This window comes from Gigantopelta aegis, chromosome 9 (genome assembly GCF_016097555.1).
Source record: "Gigantopelta aegis isolate Gae_Host chromosome 9, Gae_host_genome, whole genome shotgun sequence".
In the NCBI taxonomy this organism is placed as follows: Eukaryota; Metazoa; Mollusca; class Gastropoda; order Neomphalida; family Peltospiridae; genus Gigantopelta; species Gigantopelta aegis.
The window spans coordinates 43,571,856-43,582,714 of NC_054707.1; the positions used below are offsets into that span (position 1 = coordinate 43,571,856).

The following is a 10,859-nucleotide window of genomic DNA, read 5'->3' on the forward strand; positions in this document are numbered from 1 at the left end:
GTGACCCGTGGTCGACCGGATCTAGGGAGGTCACGTGTTGATCCATGTTGCTGGTAACGGTCCCACAGTCTGGAGATGGTGCTTGGGGACACATGGAATGCCCTGGCAACGGCCGTTCTGGATTCGCCTGCGTCTAGTCGGCCGATGGCATTGTTTCTCTGCGGTTCACTGAGACGTGGCATGTCCTGGATTGTCAACTGTCGGCCAGATACAGAGGCCAGGCAAGCGAACACCCTGCACTTTTATACTGTCGGTGTTCATGTTGCACGTGCAGACAACGCACGTGCAGTGGTGACATGGTTTGCACGTGGCTGCGTTTTTGCGAATATTCACATTTTGGAACTTTATTGTACAGTAGCTGCGTTTTATCGAATGTAACCGTGGGAATGTGTTTGGGACATGCAATGACCTTATATTCACAAAGCATGAACCGGTAGGAAACATAAAATCGGAGTTATAACCCATTTGTACCCTTTTGCGTTTCTTTTTTTGAAGAGTATATATATATATATATATATATATATATATATATATATAGATATAGATAGATATATATAGATATATATATATATATATATTATTTATTTATTTATTTTAAATAACTCTTTGGCTATCACAGAATTTACATCATATTGATATTCCAAATAATTAGCTTTCAGACATCAATCTATAATATTAATTAATGCAAAAACAACAAGCGAAGTCACGGGGACACAAGGGAGCTAACTGTACACTGATACGTGACGCGTTGTCCTGGGAGCTTACTGTGACGGCGTTGTCTGTTGTCTGTTGACGTACACGTCATTTCGTTACTATCGAGACGAGAAAATGGAAGCAAAGTGAGTTTTGTGGAGTTTATTTTTTGTTTTGAAATCGGTAGTAGACTTATGTGAATTCTAAATTTAGCTCATTAAGTATCAGCATGTAAATCGTTATGGATAACTGGAAGTTTACATTTAAGAGAGTAGTATATTACGTGGTCTGACAAAGTAATTTCCCTTGCGTAACCTGTTTTCGTTAATTTCACGATGCCGGTAACGAATTATTATAATATGCTACCGTATTATTATAATATGCTACCGTATTATAATGATATGCATGTTGGCGAACATGAGAAAAGAAAAAAAGAATAGTACCCTCAAAACTAGTCCGAAGGTATGTAGAGAGTGTGGTTTTCACTTAATGTGCCCCTAGTTCTTCAAGATTAACCTCAAGTGCAAGCACACACTTGTGCTTGCTTTCGAGGTTAATCTTGATGAACCAAGCTTAATGTGCACCCTGCACCACCTCAAAATGATTACGCAAATTATAGCAACTGTGTGTGTATGCAGAGGGTGGCTTTGCTCGCCATAATCTAGATTCCCCCCCCCCCCCCCCCCCCCCCATTTATTTTTATTGTTTACTAGTAATATTACCATCCATCTTTATCATTTATGGTTGCCAGGTATGTGTGCGTCCACGCTACACCACTGCTTGCCACAGTCTAGACCCTCTGCTAAAATTCCATCACATGCACCTAGTTGCATCTAGCAAGAGTACTCTTGGCGGTAACAGAGCTAGACAGACATTTGGACAGTTATCACGCTCTCCAACCATCAGAAAAGAAGGAAATGATTTATTTAACAAGACACTCAACACATTTTATTTATGCAGGGTTCCAGCTGCTGTTCGCCATTGTCGCCAATTCATAATTATAGTTTGTTAACAATCTGAATGGGCCATTCAAAAAGCAGTTCAAGAAAACCTGAAAAGAATCACAAATGTATTGCTCACTAGGACAAATACACCACATGAATTTGAGAATAAATTACACAAATATAAATATTAAATTTTTCAATCCACTCTTTTAGCTATAAAATTTATATCGTGGCTATAAAAGTAAACATTTGGCTACAACTTTGGCTATTAATGAACATTTTCCAGCTGGAACCCTGTTATGGTTATATAGCGTCAAACATATGGTTAAGGACCACACAGATATTGAGGGAGGAAACCCGCTGTCACCACTTCATGGGCTACTCTTTTCGATTAGCAGCAAGGGATCTTTTATATGCACCATCCCATAGACAGGATTAGCATATACCACAGCCTTTGATGTATCAGTTGCAGTGCACTGGCTGGAGCGAGAACTAACTGTCAGAGTACTCGAGCCAAGTTGCATTATGTGTTTTTGTTGTTTTCTTTTGCAGTATGAAACTACATTCTTTGATTGTGTTACTCTGTGTACTGTTACCATACAGTAGTGGTAGGCCTAGGCCGCTTTGCTATCCCGGCTGTGACGTCAGTGAACAAGTACTCAAGTGCTCCAGCCTTAAAGTTCAACATCTGGAATACCTGAATCCATGCAAAGCAGTAATAATGTGAGTTGTGTTGTTGTTTGTTTGTTTGTTTGTTTGTTTTTGTTTTTGTTTTTTAACTTTTATTGATTGCTGGACCTATCAAGGTTGCAAGGGGACAGTTGCACCCAAAGAAAAATTAAAAAGTGATTTAAAAAGAAACATTTGATATGAAAATGCTGTTTTTGTGTACATGGAGGATATCTAATGTTTCTAATACTGTGCCCCGATTCTTTTTGTACTACAAGTACAAGGAACATTTTATTGTTTTAAATTTTGATTTACAGTTGGTGCTCAATTAAATATTGAGTAGCAACAACTATTTAACATTTTAGAATTGTGCAGTGAATACTGAACTAAATGTTCAATGTATTTTATCCTATGTATGTTTAATTGTTATGCAAATGGAAGCACAAGTTATATGTGTTTATAGGCATAATCCTCCTTAAAATACCAAACAACTCCCCACTAAAAGCAAACCAGCAATCGGGCACAGTAAAATGGAACCTCCGCCATTTTGAGTAAAACGACACTTTTTCTTCTTTTTTTTGAGAGCGGTGGAGGGTCCAGTCGACAACTTTCCCAGGGCCCCTGCTAGGAACAACCCTGATTTGTTTCTGTATAGTGCAGCGGGAGGGGGCGTACGAGATGTAACTCAGTGGTAGGAGTATGTGACAACAGCAGGTTTCTTTTTTACACTGCTCTAAACAAGATGTTAATATAATCATATGTTACAAGTAGACACAAAATAATCATGGGACCAGATGTAGCCCAGTGGTAATATGTATGTATGTACTATCCTGTTTGTGAGATGGTCCATATAAAATATTTCTTCCTTCCCTCCAAATACCCGGTAATCATGAATAGGAAAGAGAATTGAGGGTTAATTGTGGAAGATGTTACAAAATATACGGGTGGGAGAGGATAGGGTTTTATGAGTTTTGTAATATGTCTTCAGAATAAAACAATGTCTTTTATTATTCATAAAAGAGTTTGCCAGTTGCTTCTGTTGTAGACAGTATTTTATATGAAAGACAAATGATTTGTGCACATACATAGTACTAGTAACAATGTTGACCAAAATTACATCACAGTGAGCGATGGTTAGGATGTATAGCTCAGAGGTAGAATAATCAAGTGAGGTGCAATGGGTCACCAGGTCAAACACCCGTAATAAACTCAGGTTACATTATGACACATCTCAACCAGTGCCCCACAACTAGTACATCAAAGGCTGTGCTGTGCCAGATGACTAGTACATCAAAGGCTGTGCTGTGCCAAATGACTAGTACATCAAAGGCTATGCTGTGCCAAATGACTAACATCAAAGGCTGTGCTGTGCCAGATGACTAGTACATTAAAGGATGTGCTGTGCCAGATGACTAATACATCAAAGGCTGTGCTGTGCCAAATGCCTAGTTAGTACATCAAAGGTTGTGCTGTGCCAAATGACTAGTACATCAAAGGCTGTGCTGTGCCAAAAGACGCTATGGTGCATTGCAAATACATTGGGAATTGAAGCTAATAATACAAACAAATTCTAATGTGCATAAATATGGGACTATCACTACACAATTGCTTTTTTGGTCTAATTTCAATATAAAATAGTTTTAATAAAAAAGCCTTTGGTGATATTATAAAAACAGCATTTTTATACTGTTGTTTACAAACATTGTGTACCGATATATTAGACCTTAGCAACCTGTATGTGTAAACAGATTCTCAGCGTACAAGGATATAGTTTTACAGTTATTATCTCAATTAATTAATAAAATGATTTGCCATAATGTACAAACAATATTAGGATACGTTTAACTAAGAAAATAGCTAATCGATCGTACAAGTTTTGGAGGAAAATAAACTTTACTGAAGGGCAAGGTCAATCCCGGCAGCCATGTTAAAACAGTCAATCAAACGGAACTTTATCCCAGGTTTATTTATGAACCTGTGGGATGTTTTCAATGTGTAAGTACACACACTTTGCAATTATGGAAATATTTACATCAATAATATTAATGTCAACGTTGTATCATAGCTTTTATATGCACAGGAATTTGGGAATTAAATAAACTTGAAGTCGAAGACCGCAAGACCAAAACACGGACGTCAACGGTCAAGCATTAAATTAAGTTTAACTCATTTAGCGATCGTAATATACTAATATTCCATAAAAAAAATTACGGCAACTATTTACAAATATAGTTTCATACACTATAAACATATACTCTTCAAAAAAAGAAACGCAAAAGGGTACAAATGGGTTATAACTCCGATTTTATGTTTCCTACCGGTTCATGCTTTGTGAATATAAGGTCATTGCATGTCCCAAACACATTCCCACGGTTACATTCGATAAAACGCAGCTACTGTACAATAAAGTTCCAAAATGTGAATATTCGCAAAAACGCAGCCACGTGCAAACCATGTCACCACTGCACGTGCGTTGTCTGCACGTGCAACATGAACACCGACAGTATAAAAGTGCAGGGTGTTCGCTTGCCTGGCCTCTGTATCTGGCCGACAGTTGACAATCCAGGACATGCCACGTCTCAGTGAACCGCAGAGAAACAATGCCATCGGCCGACTAGACGCAGGCGAATCCAGAACGGCCGTTGCCAGGGCATTCCATGTGTCCCCAAGCACCATCTCCAGACTGTGGGACCGTTACCAGCAACATGGATCAACACGTGACCTCCCTAGATCCGGTCGACCACGGGTCACTACCCCGGGCAGGACCGCTACATCCGGGTACGCCACCTTCGGGAACGATTGACTACTGCCACCTCCACAGCCGCAGCAATACCAGGTTTGCGCAGGATATCCGACCAGACCGTACGGAACCGCCTACGTGAGGTAGGAATTCGTGCCAGACGTCCAGTTCGAGGTGTCATCTTAACACCACAACACCGTCGACTCCGACTGCAGTGGTGCCAGATTCATCGACAATGGCCTCAACTGCGATGGAGACAGGTGTGGTTCAGTGACGAGTCCCGATTTCTGCTCCGACGTCATGATGCAAGATGTCGCGTGTATAGGCGTCGTGGTGAACGTTATGCGGCAAACTGCGTGCAGGAAGTGGACAGATTCGGCGGGGGTAGTGTCATGGTGTGGGCAGCCATCTCACACAGTGGCAGAACTGACCTGGTCCACGTGCAGGGCAACCTGAATGCACAGGGCTACATTGACCAGATCCTCCGGCCACACATCGTTCCAGTTTATGGCCAACGCCAACGCAGTGTTCCAACATGACAACGCCAGGCCTCACACAGCACGTCTCACAACGGCTTTCCTACAGAACAACAACATTAATGTCCTTCCTTGGCCATCGATATCACCGGATTTGAACCCAATTGAGCATCTATGGGACGAGTTGGACCGACGCCTCCGACAGCGACAACCACAGCCCCAGACCCTGCCCGAGCTGGCAGCAGCCTTGCAGGCCGAGTGGGCCACCATCCCCCGGGACGTCATCCGTACTCTGGTTGCTTCAATGGGCAGGCGGTGCCAGGCAGTTATCAACACACGCGGAGGCCACACCCGGTATTGACTCCAGATGACCTTGACCTTGGTGGTGTGTCCTATCACTTACTCACAATGGACTAGAGTGAATTGTGAACAATCCTGCAACATTTGGTAATTATCGGACTCACCATTCAATAATTAAATCAATTCTCCAAATGTTACGACAATGTGGTTTTGCGTTTCTTCTTTTGAAGAGTATATTATTTTGAAATACAACTAACTGTAGATTGCATTGAGCATCCAAACGATCACTAATAACAATACAGTGCTGTCCGGTGTATCGGCGCACCTAAGCATTCAAGGACCATTTTTTATGTGAACACTGTGAAATACTTAATAAAATTTGTCTCTCACCAATGAAGCAGTGCATAATCTGAAATACACTATAAATTGTTTTATGTCTGTAGTAAATAAACATTTTAAAATGGTGCATAAATATAGGCACCCCCTTGTATCCAAAACGATTTGCATGTCCGGTGATTCGGCGCAGTAGATGTGGATCGTTGACCCCGCTATTTATAGACCGCCCATGACCTCACTTTAGCCTATACTATTGTCCCAAAATTATTTTAGTACTTTTTTGTTTTGTCTTGTTAAAAATATTACTATAAAAATGAACGATCACACATGACCCATCTCATGATCAGTTTCGGAATCGTTTTCTTGAGTGGCACAGTACTACAGATGTATACATGTTCATTGTCATGCATGGCTAAGATGGCTACATGGATTTTATTTTTTTCGGGTAGATTGTGCACATACCTGGATCTTATTTCGCTTTTATTTTTTTATAACAATGTGACAATTGTGAACTGGAATGACTGTCAATTAAGGTGTAAAATTTTCGTTTTGTATGCATTTGTCTGTGTTTTCCTTTTCAGTTTAAATAAAAATAATCGAAGAAAATAATTACATTTATACTGTTTACTATAATTTTAAAAATGCGGGAAAGGTGTTTTCAGACTGGTTTTAACATTCTTAACATCAATAAGCTGACCTACTTCGCGTTTATATACACGAAAACAGGTGAATGATTTATTTTGAAATTATGATATAATTATTGATAATTCTTTTTTTCTTTTTTTTTATTGCACCCTTAACAATAAATATGTTGATACTTTATTAAGCATTGAAAAAGAAATTGAACTTTAATTTGTTAAAAACACCGACAACATGACAACTTCCTAAGCATACTTGAGCAAAATACCAAGTGCGCCGAATGCGCCGATACACCGGACACGGTTGTAGTATTAGTTGCGCAATTTCGTTTTTGCGCGACACGACAAACGGCACTACTAAGAATTTCATTAAACAATAACTATATTATAAATGGCATAGTTCCAGACATTACAGAATACAAGCAAATATTCAAATAATTACTACTAAATGTAAAAATAAGTATTCTGTTTTGTCCAATATTAAAGGGACATTCCTGAGTTTGCTGCATTGTAAGATGTTTCCGACTAATAAAATATTTCTACGATCAAACTTACATATTAAATATATTTTCTTGTTCTGAATATCATTGTCTGTATATTCAATTATCAATGTGTTTCTGGTCGTTTTAATATTTGTAAGAAGCCCAAACTGGATTTTGTCTTCAAATAATTTCGTACGTACGAAAAAAAAATTATTTTAGGAAATAAAATTAAATTTAACCTAGTACAAATATTAGAACGACCAGAAACTCGTTTAATATGCAGCCACTAATATTTTATGCAATTTTTTTTTTTATATATATATGTAATTACAATCGTTAAAAAGTCTCTGTTAGTCGATAACATCTTAAAAATTGCAGCAAACTCAGGAATGTCCCTTTAAAAGTTCAGAAAATTGTTGGGACAGCCATGACAATATATACATATATACACATATATATATACATACATACATACATACATACATACATACATATATACACACACACACACACACACACACACACACACACACACACACACACATTCTTCACTTCAATGGCAAATATTGCCAGTATATACACACTGAATAAAGTTGAGGGTTTTCAAATGAATAAACAACTTTTTTGTTAATCTCAAATTTGTTTACACATAAAATAATCTGTTAAAATTGTTAATTAATTCGTAATCTGTTAATTTGAACTGTTCTGGTTACACTATAAATGTCCTCTATGACAGGTGACTAAAACTTACTTTATTAATTAAATTTGATAAATAAAGAACATGATATGCACTGGATACATATTCATGTTGGTTGAAAAATTAAATATACATGTAGATGTAACTTTTTAAGTACACGTGTATAAATCCCAGACTTCTTGTTTGTTACTTATGTCAGAATGTCTTAAAGTTTGAAAGTTAAAAACATGATCTGTATGACAGTTAATACAAATGTATATACAGTTAAACCTGTCCTAGCGCCCACCTGTATTCAGTGGTCACCTGCCTTAAGCGGCCACGTTTTTCACTCCCAAACGATTTATAATGTAAATGCACCTGTAATAAGCGATCACCTGTCTAACGTGGCCAACGGCCACCTAAATTGGATCCCAAATCGCTAAAATACCTGTATTAAGCGGCCACAGTCAAGTTTTACTATTACATAAAAAGGGATATTTTAACAACAGCAATAAACTGCAGCAAATAACCAATCTTCACACCTTCAGGAATACTAGTACCCATTCAGTCCTGACATTTCTTCTGTGTATCAATTATGAAAGTCACCACATACACCGCATGAAGTAGGAATTAAATAATTAAATGGAAAAAGAAAAGAAACTTGTTGAGAACGGTTAATTTAATACATTCCATTTGCATTATTTCTGAAGGTCAAAAGTTGATTTATAGTCAACTGTGAAGCACACATCCATTGATTAGGAGTACAGACGGTAAAACAAGAAAGAACAGTAAATGTCTTAAAGACTATATATATGGCAACCTGTATTCAGCGACCACCTGTCATAAGCGACCACTTTTATCTACTTCCTTGTCTGACTGTTTAAGACAGGTTTGACTGTATATTGTGTTGTAGTTTTTCTCAGATACAGGTAATGAGGTTAAAACTATTATCAATAATTAACAATTGTAATTAAAACTAGTGTCACTAGATCACATGCATTTCAATAATTTAGAGGGTGGGACGTAGCCCAGTGGTAAAACGCTCATCTGATGCACGGTCGATTAGGATCAATCCCTGTTGGTGGGCCCATGCATTGGTTTATTTCTCATTCCAGCCACTTTACCACCACTAGCATATCAAAGGCTGTGGTATATGCTATCCTGTCTGTGGGATGGTGCTTATACATTTGTAAAATATCACTTGCTACTAATGGACAAATGAATGGTTTCTTCTCGAAGACTATATGACAAAATTACCAAATGTTTGACTTCCAATAGTCAATGATTATAATAAACCAATGTGCTCTAGTGATGTCATTAAACAAAAACAAACTTTAAGTTTTTCAATAGTTCAAGTGTTTTTTACATTAGACAACCAAAATGATCACAGAATCAACCTTATGAATTATGCAAAACGAAATTCAGGCAACCCATTTAGTTTTTGTATAACACATCATGACGATGTAAATGACATCCTAAATTTAATACAGAAATGAAAAATGGGTTACCCGGTACACAAAACTAGACTTGCATTAGTGATCCGTGAACGAAATTATAATTTTCGCAATATTCATAATCTTTGTTTATTATTGTGTCTTACTTTGCTACATCAGTTTCAAAGACCACTACAAAATTCTAACATGCTAAATACATAGAGTATCTAATTGCTAATCAATTTCAAATTAATAATACTCAACGAGCTACGAGGCAATACAGTTTAAATCTTGCATGAGTGAATTGATGTTGTCCTTAAATTGCCTCGCCAAAGGCTCGGGAAGGACAACATCAATTCACTTGAGCAAGGTAAATGGTATTGCCGAGTAGCGAGTTGGGTATTCTATTTATTACCCATTTTAAATATTTATCATTTTATTGAAACTTTTTTAACGACACTGTTCTTAAAAATAAGTTTGCATGTTGAGAACAAGAGGCAATGTTGCGTCATAGCTGTGACGTACATATCGCTGATGACATATGTTAGTTGTTGACATGACTGCCATCATGGAGACTATTCTTACACACAATTAACTGCGTATAGTGAAGCACTGTTTATGACGTGAAAACGTATCTATGGGAAGAATGCTTTTTTTTTTTCTTTCCCCACTTCTCTCTGCCCATATGGGTAATAATAATCCAAAATTTACCCTGCTTTTACAGGGCTAGCTCTGGGTCAGCAAAACATTTTGCCAAATTATCTATTAAACTTCAAAAATTGCAAAAACCCAGGTCTTTTGTATCAAAATAGCAGTTATTACATAAAATTGTTTTGCTAAATTAAAATAAAATTCGCCAATTGTTTTTGAAATTCACAATTGGAGAATATGGCGAGTGCCAGAGCTAGCCCTGTTTTAACAGAGAAATTTAAAGTGAAATAAACATGTGTTTTAAATTCTGTTCCTGCTTGGTCACTTCAGTCAGCACACTTTACACAATTCTAATGATTAAAATTGATCATTTTCAATTTCAGTGACCTAAGAAACCTCCAGTTAGAATGTACATGTGACTTTGTGGAATTTGCTGAAAGAATCCGTGGCACCAAGGGAGTTGTACTCTTTCACAATGTAGACTGCACCTCGGAAATCATTGACATATGTTGTAAGATAAACATATATATATATATATACTGTCGATCCTGAAATTAATACGTCCCTAAATTAAGGCAAGTGATGATCGGCAGACTAAAATGCGACATTAAATTAATCAGAGTGGCCTCCCTTTGAAATATTACTTTCCTTATGCAAGTTGGGCAATTTAACATGGGTTTCAATGGCAGATGATATCTGTGTAGTGAGACCTAACAACACACATCTGTGTACTTTTCGGTTAAATCAGAGTTACAGGTGTCTTCAATGAGACCAACTCACTAACATGTCCAGTGTTCGAGATTCCCACCTGAGAATTTATT

General features: G+C 37.6%; 1 long non-coding RNA gene across 1 annotated transcript; it reads left to right on the top strand.

Annotated features, from left to right (window-relative positions):
- The first annotated feature begins 727 nt into the window (after nt 1–727).
- On the top strand, nt 728–10,804 carry LOC121382355. The gene is made up of 3 exons (XR_005959156.1): nt 728–839; nt 2,190–2,360; nt 10,422–10,804. It is a non-coding gene; the product is annotated as an uncharacterized LOC121382355 (long non-coding RNA).
- The last annotated feature ends 55 nt before the right edge of the window (nt 10,805–10,859 follow it).